General features: G+C 26.3%; 1 protein-coding gene across 2 annotated transcripts in view; it reads left to right on the top strand.

Annotated features, from left to right (window-relative positions):
- The window catches only part of Zdhhc8 (zinc finger DHHC-type containing 8), a 249,807-nt gene that overhangs the window by 39,709 nt on the left and 195,325 nt on the right, over nt 1-14,773 (top strand). The window lies entirely within an intron of this gene.

Below are 14,773 nucleotides of genomic sequence, written 5' to 3'. Positions count from 1 at the left end.
AAATTATGTTCGAAGACAATTGATATGGCAACTCGTTCATTTGATCTATAACACTTTTATCGAATTGTTTTCAATTATTTTTTTTTAATTAATACTATCATTTTCTGTGATTAAAGACATTTCAATTAAAAAATTAATTGGATCAATTAATTTCGTGATTGAATCAGAAAAAGTTTTTTTGTGTGTACATATACAAATTTGACAAACATTTTCTATAGAAATAAAATTTTGACAATTTTTTTTTATAGAAATAAAATTTCGTTTTTGTTTTTTATTGTTGGTTTGTACTTCAATCACTCAAATTGATGATTTGATGGTAGCAAAGGAAAATAGAGATGTTTGTATGAATTTATTTCGGCATAAGCCGGCTATCTTAAACCTTTTTTCGGAGGGTTCAAGTGTGGTTCACTATGGGTTTAGTGAACTGCCTGAATTTATTCTGATAATTGGTTGCTAGTTTTGCAGCAAGTAGAGGATGCTGATGAGGAAAGTGGTAATTCCGAAACGTGCGTCCATCCAATCATCTTGCCACCGTGGTGCAATGGTTAGCTTGCCCGCCTTGCATACACAAGGTCGTGGGTTCGATTCCTGCTTCGACCGAACACCAAAAAGTTTTTCACCGGTGGATTATCCCACCTAGTAATGCTGGTGACATTTCTGAGGGTTTCAAAGCTTCTCTAAGAGGTTTCACTGCAATGTGGAACGCCGTTCGGCTATAAAAAGTAGGTCCCTTGTCATTGAGCTTAACATGGAATCGGGCAGCACTCAGTGATAAGAGAGAAGTTCACCAATGTTGTATCTCAATGGACTGAATAGTCTAAGTGAGCCTGATACATCGGGCTGCCACCTAACCTAACCTAATCATCTTGCAGTCTATAGGGCTTTGCCCAAATAAATTTGACAAACATTCTTTTCCTCTGTTGGTTAAGCTTCTCTTGTAGGTTAGTCATGCAATGGTTTTAAAGCTGAGATCAAACAACAAATATGAAATAAAATTTCGACAAAATTTTCTATAGAAATAAAATTTTGAAATCTTATTTCTATTTATTTATATATTCTATAGAAATAAAATTTTGACAAAATTTTCTATAGAAATAAGTTTTTGACAAAATTTTCTATAGAAATAAAATTTTGACAAAATTTTCTATAGAAATAACATTTTGACAAAATTTTCTATAGAAATAACATTTTGACAAAATTTTCTATAGAAATAAAATTTTGACAAAATTTTCTATAGAAATAAAATTTTGACAACATTTTCTATAGAAATAAAATTTTGACAAAATTTTTATAGAAATAAAATTTTGACAAAATTTTTATAGAAATAAAAATTTGACAAAATTTTCTATAGAAATAAAATTTTGACAAAATTTTTATAGAAATAAAATTTTGACAAAATTGTCTATATAAATAAGATTTTGACAAAATTTTCTATAGAAATAAAATTTTGACAAAATTGTCTATAGAAATAAAATTTTTACAAAATTTTCTATAGAAATAAAAATTTGACAAAATTTTCTATAGAAATAAAATTTTGACAAAATCTTCTATAGAAGTGAAATTTTGACAAAATTTTCTATAGAAATAAAATTTTGAAAAAATTTTCTATAGAAATACAATTTTGACAAAAACAAAATTTTCTATAAAAATAAATTTTGATAAAGTTTTCTATAGAAATATTTTTTTTGATGAGGATGTGGTAATTCCGAAACAGCTGTACATCCAACCATCGTGCAGTCTATAGGGCTTTGCCCAAATAAATTTGACAAGCATACTTTTCCTCTGTTGGTTGTAGTTTAGTCAACGCATGGTTTTAAGCTGAAATCAAAAACAACAAGAAATAGAATTTTGACAAAATTTTGTATAGAAGTAAAATTTTGACAAAAATTTTCTATAGAAATAAAATGTTGAAAAAAATTCTATAGAAATAAAATTTTGACAAATATTTTCTATGGAAATAAAATATTGACGAAATTTTCCATAAAAATAAAATTTTGAGTACATTTTTTCAAAATTTACTTCTGCCTACAGGATAGTAATCGGCAAAGGATCTCGGTGTCTGCACGGATGAAAAAGACTGTTTTTCATATGTTTGGCTATAAACATTATATGTTTGGAACACAAATTTTTAAACACAATATTTTTGAGTGCAAGCATATAATGTTCATAAACTAGCATAACATGTTTGGGACATATATGTTAATATGTTAGAACATATTATGTTTGGGACATAAAATGTTTGTAAATATAATATGCTTGGATGCAAACATATATTAATTTAGAAATAGCCTATAAACATATATGTGTTTAGTAACTTGGAGCGCTATTTAACAGGGAGCGATATTGAACTAAGTTGGTGGTTGTTGCTTGTTATTACAAAATTAACATTTTATTTTTCCTTGGGCAATTGATCAGCTACTTCTTTGATCCTTACAAACTGTGTGGTCCGCTGTTCGAATCCCCGTCCGGCAAAAGGTAAATTTAAAATAAAAAAAATCATAAAATTGAATAATTTCTTCTACAATGTTTGTATTACAGAAAAAGGTGCTAAGAACTAAAAAATCTCGTGGAAGTGAGAAAGATGTGGGGGAATATACAATTGGGCAGAAACAAAATTTTGAGCATTCAGGTCGAAAACCTATGTTGTTAGCACCTATATTACCTGTTTATTTTCATAATTCATTATGATTGTAAATATATAAATAAATAAATAAAATTTTGAGCACAATATTGTTTGGGAGAATTTTTTTAAGCATATAATATTTTTGGGTGCAAAATGCTTCCAAACATATCATATGTTCACATAATAACATATTGTTTTTTGGAAGACAACATTATTGAATTTGGATGCAAAAATACAAAATGTTTGGAACTTAGACTACCCAAACATATATTGTTTAGACCAATATGCTTTCAAACATATTATATATTGGAAGAGATCAAACATATAAATGTTTGGGCAATACCCAAAAATGTATATGCTTGAAGCAAAATATGTTTGGGAGTATATGTTACAGAAGCGATTTTTTGTGAGCGTGTGTATCCTCGACATATGCGTCGACTCCCGTCCTCTCACTCAACTTCGATACTTCGGAGTAGCAGTTATTTATCTCTGGTATCTGTTCTGGGGTCACATTCTCCCACGACCATCTTACTGGCGTCAGATAGGGTAGGTATAGTGGCGGCCCGATATTTCAGGCTCACTAAGACTATTTAGTCCATTGTGATACCACAGTGGTGAACTTCTCTCTTATCCCTGAGTGCTGCCCGATTCTATGTTAATCACACAAAAAATATCAATTAATTTGATTGTCAATACAATTAAAATTATGTTTAAAATTGAGCTAACAACGTAATTTGTAAATACAATTACGATTTTAGTCACTTTAGCAACCAATTTTGTTATATCAACAAACATTTTGTTATATCAACAAAAATTTTGTTGAACTTAAAAATTTTGTGTAACAAAATTATTGTTATTGTTAGCTCAAAAATTATAATATTATTTTCTGTGATCTCAATGACTAGGGACCTCCTTTTTATAGCCGAGTCCTTTGATGGTTTGTCATGTTTCATGTTTCCGTCCATTCTCCCCATATTTGCAATATCTTCGCGGCTTCTACAGATCTAAACTCCTGTATCGGTTCTAAAGCTCTAATTGACCTGGGCTTCATTCTTTTGTCATAAAATTTGTTCTTCAAGAAAATGTTTAAATGAAAGAGGAATTTGTCTAAAATATCATCAGATCCAACATCACAGATTATAATATTTTTGGTCTTCAATCATGAAATTAATTGATTTAATTCATTTTGCATTGAAATTGTTTGAATCACAAAAATGGTAATATGAATCACTATCTTCAGATTTTTGGTTTGATTAAAATATTTCCAACTCCCCTTTGGAAAAATCTAAAATTAAAGTTCTCTCTTTAACCCGAAGTTGAAGGCATTAAACCAATGCGTAGTGCCTATAATAAACTACATAATTAAAGACACATAATATAATATTTTCTTATGTGAGTTTATGATCATCTCTGTTTATCGGAATATGCCACAAAACCATATAATAGGCTGTATTTAGGAAAGTTTATTTGGGAAGTAAAAATTACAACATCGTAAAACAAAACTTTAATGAAAATTATCCATTGATTCTCTGCCGCTTATTTCCTTCCTTTCTTTCTTTTTTTTCTTCCCTATTATTTCATATAGTCAGCTCATTCGTCCGTTTGTTCATCCTTCCTTGCCCAAAAATTGTGTGTGTGCCAATGTACTAGGGATTAAGGCTAATGTTCCTTTATTGTTATTACCACCAACACCACCACCAATGGAAAACAAAACTAATCTTTGTGTCTCATGGTCTAGCACAAACACATTCCCGATTTCTTTTGTGACTATGTCCGTTTCCTATTCATTCATTCTTTGGCCAGGGAACTATACAAAAAAAAAACCACAATGATCCCTCTGTACGCCTTCTCAATAAATTGTCCTTTGTGTGTGTTTTAGAAAATCCATTCTATCACTTTCAGTAAACACCAGAAACTCCAATATAGACAAACTCATACAAAAAATTTAGCTAAGTCCATTGAATACAGACCTTTTTTGGTGTTGAAAATTTCCTCTAAAAAAATTTGTTGATGCACTTTCGGTGTTTTTGTGTGGCATGACTTGTTTCCTCATTAATACTTAAGGACAATGGTGGGCGCGCGCAAACATCATAGAGAAACTTTTTTCATATGAATCGGTAGTTGGTAACAGCAGAATATGGCACTTTTATGCTTAAAAAAGAACCTTGGCCAACAAGATCCTTTTTCGGCAAACATATCCTAATCACCCCCCCAAGTAGGAAACTACAAAAGCCAAATAAACGTTGGGCCAAGGCAAGGTCAAATATACGATTGAATTTTTTAAGCGAAATTTAGTCCTTAGTTTGTTTTTGTGGTGGATTACAGGGCATATACTCTAAACGGTTTTGTTTTTATTGTTTTTTTTTTATTTATCTAATGTTAATGGTGGGGTGGAAGAATGACTGAAAGAATTGAATAGATATATTTAAGAAAAATGAATATTTTTTAAAAAAGATAAATTTTGTCGAAAAAAACATTTTTTGCCTTCAATCAAGAAAAACAAACATTTTTTGCCTTCAATCACGAATTTAATTGATCCAATTAATTTTTAATTGAAATGTCTTCAATCACTGAAATGATAGTATCCATCACAATACTCAATTAAAAATTTAATTGATCCAATTGCAAAATTAATTGATACAATTAATTTTGTGATTGATTTTTGTTTCAATTACAAATTTGATGAATCAATTAAATTTTTAATTAACTATTTTTTTAAAATTCAATTAAAAATTTAATTGGGAAAATGTTGGTGTTATTTTTTCTGTGGATAGAAAGAAATATTTTGATATAAATTATCTATAGAAAGAAAAATCTTTACAAGAATGTTTTTATAGAAACACAATTTTTTTTTAATTTTCAATAGAAATAAAGTTGTTCACAAATTTTCTATAAAAATAAAATTTTGACAAACTTTTCTATGAAAACAAAATTTTGATAAAAATTTCTATAAAACCAAAATTTTGTTAAATTTTCTATAAAACCAAAATTTTGATAAAATTTTCTATACAAATAAAATTTGTAGAAAAGTTTCTATAGAAATAAAATTTCTATATAAATAAAATTTTTCAAAAAGTTTCCATAGAAATAAAATATTTTAAAAATTTTCTATAAAAATATAATATTTTAAAAATTTTTCTATAGAAATAAAATTTATCAAAGATTTTCTATAGATAACATTTTTAGAAAATTTTCTATAGTAATAAAATATTTAGAAAATTTTCTATAGAAATAAAATATTTAGAAAATTTTCTATAGAAATTAACTTTTTCAAACATTTTACATAGAAATACAATTTTCCAAAAAATTCCATAGAAATAGAAATTTGTACAAATTTTCTATATATAAATTTTACAAAATATTTCTATAGAAATGAAATTTTGTAAATATTTTCTATAGAAATAAAAATTTGTAAAACTTTTCTATAGAAATAAAATTTTCTATTGAAATAAAATTTTGCAAAATATTTCTGTAGAAATAAAATTTTGAAATAATTTTCTATAGAAATAAATTTTTTAAAAAATTTTCTATAAAAATAAAATTTTGCAAAGAAGTTTTATAGAAATAATATTTTCCAAAAATTTTCTATAGGAATAAAATTTTGCAAAAATTTTCTATAGAAATAAAATTTTTAAAAAAAATTTCAAAAATTTTCTATAGAAATAAAATTTTGCAAAAAGTTTCCATAGAAATAAAATATTTTAAAAATTTTCTATAAAAATATAATATCTTAAAAAATTTTCTATAGAAATAAAATTTATCAAAGATTTTCTATAGATAACATTTTTAGAAAATTTTCTATAGAAATTAACCTTTTCAAACATTTTACATCGAAATAAAATTTTCCAAAAATTTCCATAGAAATAGAAATTTGTACAAATTTTCTATATATAAATTTTACAAAATATTTCTATAGAAATGAAATTTTGTAAATATTTTCTATAGAAGTAAAAATTAGTAAAACTTCTATAGAAATAAAATTTTCTATTGAAATAAAATTTTTCAATTTTTTTCTGTAGAAATAAAATTTTGAAATAATTTTCTATAGAAATAAATAATATAATAAAATTTTTAAAAAATTTTCAAAAATTTTCTGTAAAAATAAAATTTTGCAAAGAAGTTTTATAGAAATAATATTTTGCAAACATTTTCTATAGAAATACAATTTTGCAAAAATTTTCTATAGAAATAAAGTTTTAAAAAATTTTCAAAAATAAAATTAATTTTTTAGAAAATTTTCTATAGAAATAAAATGTTTAGAAATTTTTCTATAAAAATAAAACTTTTAAAAATTTTTCTATAGAAATACAAGTTTGTCGAAATTTTCTATAGATAAATTTTACAAAAAAACTTCTATAGAAATGACATTTTGTAAACATTTTCTATAGAAATAAAAATTTATAAAATTCTTCTATAGAAATAAAACTTTCTATTGAAATAAAATGTTGCAAAATATTTCTATAGAAATAAAATTTTGCAAAAATTTTCTATAGAAATAAATTTTGCAAAAAAATTCTATCGAAGTAAAATGTTGCAAAAATTTTCTAGAGAACTAAAATTTTTCAAAAATTGTCTATGAAAATAAAATTTTTAGAAAATTGTCTATAGAAAAAAAAATCAATGCTTCTTTTCTCTCTTTTAATCATACATGATTAAAAAACAATAAATAAATAGATAACAAAAATAAAATAATAAAATAGATAACAAAAAGAAAATAAAATTTTTCAAAAATTTTCTATGGAAAATTAAATGTTTTAAAAATATTCTATATTTTTTAAAAAATATTTTTTTTTTCAATTTCGATAGAAATAAAATTTTGCAAAAATTTTCTATAGAAATAAAATTATGCAAAGATTTTCTATAGAAAATTTTGTAAATATAATAATAAATAATAATAAAATGTTTAGAAAATTTTCTGTAGAAATAAAATGTCAAAATTTGCTATACTCGTAGAAATAATATTTTTCTATAGAAATAAGATTTTTCAAAAAATTTCTGTAAAAATAAAATTTGTAGAAAATTTTCTATAGAAATAAAATTTTTCAAAAATTTTCTACCGAACTAAAATTGTTCAAAAATTGTCTATAAAAATAAAATTTTTAGAAAATTTTCTATAGAAATAAAAGTTTGTAGAAATTTTCTATAGATAAATTTTACAAAAAACTTCTATAGAAATGAAATTTTGTAAACATTTTCTATAGAAATAAAAATTTGTAAAACTCTTCTATAGAAATAAAATGATGCAAAATATTTCTATAGAAATAAAGTTTTGCAAAAATTTTCTATAGAAATAACATTTTGCAAAAAATTCTATAAAAATAAAATTTTTCAAAAATTTTTTAGAGAACTAAAGTTCAACAATTGTCTATAAAATAAAATTTTTAGAAAATTTTCTATAGAAAAAAAATCAATGCTTCTTTTTTCTCTTTTTATCATACATTTACTGTATGATTAAAAAAACAATAAATAAATAAACAAAAATTTTCTATAGAAAGAAAATTTTTCAAAAATTTTCTATGAAAAATTAAATGTTTTAAAAATTTTCTATAGAAATAAATTTTTTTAAAAAATATTTATTTTTTTTCAATTTCAATAGAAATAAAATTTTTCAAAAAATTTCTGTAGACATAAAATGTTTTTTTTTTTTATTATTGGTTTGTACTTCAATCATATTTGTTGTTTTGATCTCAGCTTTAAAATCATTGCGTTGACTAAACTACAAGAGTAGCTTAACCAGCAGAGGAAAATAATGTTTGTCAAATTTATTTGGGCAAAGCCCTATCGATTGCAAGATGGTTGGATGGACGCACGTTCCGGAATTACCACATTCCTCATCAGCATCTAAAACTATCAACCAATTATCAGAATAAATTCGGGTAGTTCACTAAAGCCAAAGAGAACCACACTCGAACCTTCCGCAAAAAGTTTTATGATAGTTGGCCCCTGCCTAAATAACATAAATCTTTGTACACACAGAAAACAGATTGGTTGGAAAACGTCTGCAGTAATAAATATTCGACACTCAGAACATAATATAAGTTGTCTCAATAGTTTTCCAGTATTGTTGAATATTGTTTGTCCCATACACTCATTTGGTGAAAATTCCAATAAGTTGTCTTGTGTTTTGCAAGATAAATAGTTGTGGCAACCAAATGTCTCTTCTATGAAAAATATTTCCTGACATCGGTACATACGACCTACCGTAAAGAAATTTCTCAACTGTTATTTAGTAATCATCACTCACATTTGGTAACCACAGCCGAATTCGATTTGGATAATTTTTCAAATGTCAATGTCATCATTGTTAAATTCATTATATTTTGTATTATTAAAAAAAAAAAGCATACTACGGTGGTTTATGGGCGCTAACATTATCAGTTGATGAAGGCGTTTTAAAGGCTATATCATTCGTTGAACTGTTCATCTAATTTTTCATTGAGGAGGTGTTTGTGTCATGGGTAATGATGAAAAGTCAAAGATTTTCGTTCGCAAATTTCAATCTCTTGTGGCATATGTACTTCCCTTGGGCCGGGTATGCCGTCTAACATATAATCATTTTTTGTGCTTCTGTATTATGCTCTAAATAATATTTAAATAATAATAAACCTATAATTTGTAATTTAATAAACTTTTTTCAATTCGATTGGGGGTATTAATATGGTTGGGTGGTACAATCGAATAACGAAGTCACCCATAACCTATTTCATCGGCTGACACAGCCGAATTAGTTAGGTGACACAACTGCCAACAGATAGTTGCTGCAACTTCCAAAATGAGGTTGGCAATAAATTCGATTATCACAACCAATCTGTATTCTCTGTGTACAAACATCTCTCTTTTTCCTTTTGGCAGAGGCCATCTTTCATAAACCTTTTTTTTCGGAAGGTTCGAGTGTGGTTCACTTTGCGTTTAGTCAACTAACCGAATTTATTCTAATTGGTTGATAGTTTTGCTGCAAGTAGAGGATGCTGATGAGAAATGTGGTAATTACGAACGTGCGTCCATCCAACCATCTTGCAGTCCCAAATAAATTTGACAAACATTATTTTCCTCTGTTGGCTAAGCTATTCTTGTAGTTTAGTCAACGCAATGGTTTTAAAGCTGAGATTAAAACAACAAATATGAAATAAAATGTCGACAAAATTTTCTACAGAAATACAATTTTCTATAAATATTCATGTATATGCAGTTAAAATTTTGACACTTATGTTCTTTCAACAAATGGATAGTTGGCTATTACCCCTGGCTCCAGTGTTAGCTCATACCCTACAAATAAAATGACCTAAGGGCTAACTGAATTTTCTATGGATTCTTTTATTATGAAGGAAAACACAAAACACAACAGACCCAAAACCGCCTTAAGCCTAAATGTATGACTACCGTCTATTCTTGTGTCTGTCGTTCATTCACTTTTGCTGTATTTTTTTTTTTGTATTTTTAAGTTCGCTGTTCATTACCATTTTTCCATTTATTTGTCGGCTTTTTTTGCTGCAGTGGGTTATGGGGTTTGTTGGAGTCTCATAATTTTTCCTCCCTTTGATTTAGTTTTTGTTCATTTATGCCTGCCTTCATTTCAACATCAGTCAGTCAATTACCGCGAGCTTGTTGGCCTTTAGTTCGCGTTTTAGTCAGTCACTGAGTCAATGTTATGGGCACTTTTGTTAGCATGGCTAAAAAACGGGAGAAATAAAATAAAGAAAAAATAAAAATAAACGTTGAAAGAAATGTGTCTGTGAGTGTGTGAGAGAGAGAGACAAAAGTAAAAGTAATGATGAAATATTTATAAAGTCATAAAGACGATAGTCTTACTCTATTCAATTTGTAGTGGGCTTTGATGAAGAAGTTTTGTTTTCATCTGAAGATTTTACTTTTGTTTCTTTTATTTAATCTTGTATTCAGATGGAATTTTGAATTATTTGAGAAGATTTTGCTTGACGTTGAACGTGGATTCTTTGATGAATGAATTTTTGGAAGAGCCCTTGAGTAATTTTGCATAGAATAAAATAGCAGTTCAATTGAAACATTTGGCCTGATACACGGACGAAAAAGACTGTTTTTCATATCTTTGGGTGTAAAAAATATATGTTTCAAATTTTTTAACACAATACTTTCAAGTGCAAGCATATAATGTTCATAAACTAGCATAACATGTTTGGGACATATATGTTAATATGTTAGAACATATTATGTTTGGGACATAAAATGTTTGTAAATGTAATATGCTTAGATGCAAACATATATTAATTTAGAAATAGTCTATAAACATATATGTGGAGTAAGGGAGTCCTAGAGAGTATGCTGCAAGTAAAATAATGGAAGTAACCAATTGGCGCCTTAAAAATATATCCACACAAAGAAAATTTTATTAAAATTTTTTACTACCATTGTATGCCCTAAGGTGGAACATAATATGTTTGAACAATACAAACAATATTTTTTTTGCATCAATCCTGAAAATATATATGCTTGAAGCAAAATACGTTTGGGGTATATGTTACAGAAGCGATTTTTTTGAGGGTGTACATAGACCCAACGAAATTAAATAATATAGGACAAAAAAAAATGGGTTAATCTTAGCTTAGCTTACTTCTTTCTATTCTACTTCTTTTCCGAGCTGGAAGATGAGGATTTGATAATTTAAGTTACTTCCCAGCAAAAAAGAGCTTCCAAAAAAGTAGTTTGGATCCCCAATCTGTGATCCGGAAGTAGTGCAAACTTGGATCATCTCCAATGAATTTTACATGGGCTTGTCATAGGACGGAAGTACTCCCTTTTTGGATCCTTTTTAAAATTTGAAAAACTTTTTCGCTCCGACCAGGGGTTGAACCTGGGTTTGCGGGCACCATAACAGAACGCCTTAGCACACTCAGCCACAAACGCCATTGAACATAAAGCGTCGAAAGGTCAATTCAAATGTTTGTGATATGATCGTAATACGACACCAGGGAATAACATTCTAATTGCTTCGCGAGATGTTCTTTATTAGTATGAACGAAAAAATAAGAAACGCAGGTTCAAATCTCACCAGCGGCAATTTTTTTATCAAATCTTTTTCTAAAAAATTATTTTTTTATGTCATGCATCGTTTTTATTTCTTATTTTCGGCATATATTTTCGTATAAATATATTTTTTCTATTAAAAATCAACAAAAAAATTAAAAGTTCTCGTAATTTGCAAAACCTTCTCAAAAGAACTTCCATGGAAGCGAAAAAGTCAAACGGCACAAGTTCAAATCCCAGCGGGGATAAAATTTATTTTTTATTACTTTATTTTTATTAATTTCTATTTTTTTTTAGTTTTTTATTATTTTTCTATTTTTTTTTTTGTAAACTTTAATTGTACAAAATTGGCACTTAAAATAGCCTGATTGCGTTCTTTCTAATACTTCTCCACAAGGACTGCATCGGAAGAAGAAAAAATCATTGGGGGATCCCAAGATGCGCTTTAGAAGAAGTTGAAAAAAACTCGATGGGGGATTCTGGGATGGGCTTTAAAAGAAATGTTTGTGGTACAACTTCCAATTTTTTTGCTGGGTTCTTACTTTTTAATTCCCCAAAATTATATTTAAATTTATTTAATTTTTTTTTTTTTTTATATTTTCAGGTAAGTGTTCCATGATCACATTCAAAAAATGTGAATTGAAGTTGCGTATGTATCAATATTTAATAATTTAATAATAATCATATATAAATGATAATTGGGTATGGGTTAAGTATCGTAATTAAAAACTCTAAAAATCAACTCCTGTTTCTAAGCAATAAAAATAAATACGTTGCTTGGAAATTTTTTTCTAATTTTACTCATCGTTTTTAGTTTTGTTATTTTCGGCACATATTTTTATTTTATATTTATATTATATTTTTTAAAATTTTATATTATATTTTTTAAACTTAACAAAAATTTAAAATTGTCGTAATTTGCAACACCTTCTCAAAAGCACTTCCTTGGATGTGAAAAAGTCAACTGACATGTTCAAATCCCCAAAGGTGTAAAATTTTTAATTTTATTTTCATTGTTGTTTTTTACCTTCTATTTTCTTTATCGAGGTCAAAGTTTTATTTTCTGGTTTATTTTTTTTATAATTCAATATTTCGATCTCCTTCGGAAATCATCGACGAGAATAAAATAAATAAATACAATTAAAACCTATGTCACTGGTGTTGTCCTCTCATTTCTGTTGCTATTATTTTTTTTTACTGATTTTCTAATCTTTTTTCCAACGTTTTATTTTGACTTTAAACGGCCACATAGCGAATTTTCTAAGACTCATTCAAAAAAACTTCAGACATATCGCATGTGGAAAACCTGGAACAACCTGCAATTTTTTTGCTGGGATGTTAAGTGAAAATTCTCATCCTCAATCCAAGGATAGCAACTCGTCAAAAAGAAAACAAGAAAACATCTTCAACATACCACATTCCACTATATCTTCTCTTCAGTAACAATTTCAAAAATTTATTGATGATTACCTAAAAGTTTTAACTTTTCAATTAACTCAAACCTACGTAAAACAATTAATTTTTAATCATTCCCTAGTATAACACCATCACTTATGTCTTTTCCTTTTGGTTTCACTCCGGGAATTTCATTAAAACTTTTTACTCTATTTTAATCATATTTCGTCAAGTGATTAAAACATTTTGTAATACATCACGATTACATAAAATACAAAAAATCAAAAAATCTCATCAAATATTTAAAACAAATATTATTAATCAAAATATTTACAGTTGATAATTTGTTATAGAAAAGTTTGGAATACGTGTTAGTGCTTATAGAATAATTTTGATTACCTATTTGTTCACTAACTCTGATAGCAGCCAGACAACCTTTTTGCGCTACGAATACTTTTAATTAATTACAATTTTTGTGGGAAAAGAAAACTTGTGTATGAAGTTGTATAAACGTTAAAAATGGGAAAATTGAGTTAGAAAATTTTTGTAGGTATGTTACGCTCTATCAAACAATTGTTTGAAATAGTGTATATATATGTATATACTATAATAAAATTCATAAGGATTTAAATTTGTTATAGTAAATTAAAAGATAAGTACTATTAAGTATTTTAAATATTAAAAAAAATAAACCTCTAATATTTATTAACTGCCTTTTGTTGCACATTGGGTCGAGAAATTAAAAAAAAAAATAAATCTTATTAAAATTTTCCATAGACATTGAATACAATTTTTAATATAATTTATTTTTTTAATTGATGTCAGTGATTGAGAAATAATTTCAATTAAAAAAAATCTGTCTACAGTTTATGGTTGCCACAGTTGGTAGAATTGTACCAAAAAGGGTAGATTTTTTACTGTTTGGTAGAATTCTTGATATTTTTTGGTAGATTATGCTAAGATGTACTTTAATTTTGATAGAAATACAATTTTGACAAAATTTTCTATAGAAAAAAATAGTGGCCAAATTTTCTATAGAAAAGATTTGGACAAAAATTTCTATAGAAAAAAAATTTGGACAAAAGTTTCTATAGACAAAAATTTGGCAAAATTTTCTATAGAAATAAAATTTAAAAAAATATATAGCAATAACATTTTGACAACATTTTCAACAGAAATAAAACTTTGACAAAATTTTCTATAGAAAAAATAATTTGAACATTTGTTTACTGTTTGGTAGATTGCTAGAGAATTCTTGATATTTTTTTGTAGATTATGCACAATGTTCCTCTCTAACTAAAATTGACTCCAAATTTTATAGGAATACAATTTTGACAACATTTTCTATAGAGAAAAATGTTGGCAAAATTTTCTATAGAAAAAAAATTGGGAAAATTTTCTATAGAAAAAAATTCGACAAAATTTTCTATAGAAAAAAATTTTGACAAAAGTTTCTATAGAAAACAAAAATTGAAAAAATTTTCTATTAAAAAAAATTGAAAAAATTTTCTATAGAAAAAAAATTGAAAACATTTTCTATAAAAAAAAATTTGATAAAATTTTCTATAGAAAAAATTTGACAAAATTTTCGATAGAAATGAAATTTTGCCAAATTTTCTATAGATATAACATTTTGACAAAATTTTCTATAGAAATAAAATTTTAACAAAATTTTCTATAGAAATAAAAGTTTGACAAAATTTTCTATAGAAATACAATTTTGACAAAATTTTATATAGAAAAAAAATTTTACAA

The sequence above is a fragment of the Haematobia irritans genome, chromosome 3, assembly GCF_050003625.1.
Source record: "Haematobia irritans isolate KBUSLIRL chromosome 3, ASM5000362v1, whole genome shotgun sequence".
Lineage (NCBI taxonomy): Eukaryota > Metazoa > Arthropoda > Insecta > Diptera > Muscidae > Haematobia > Haematobia irritans.
This window is presented reverse-complemented; position numbering and strand designations above follow the sequence as displayed.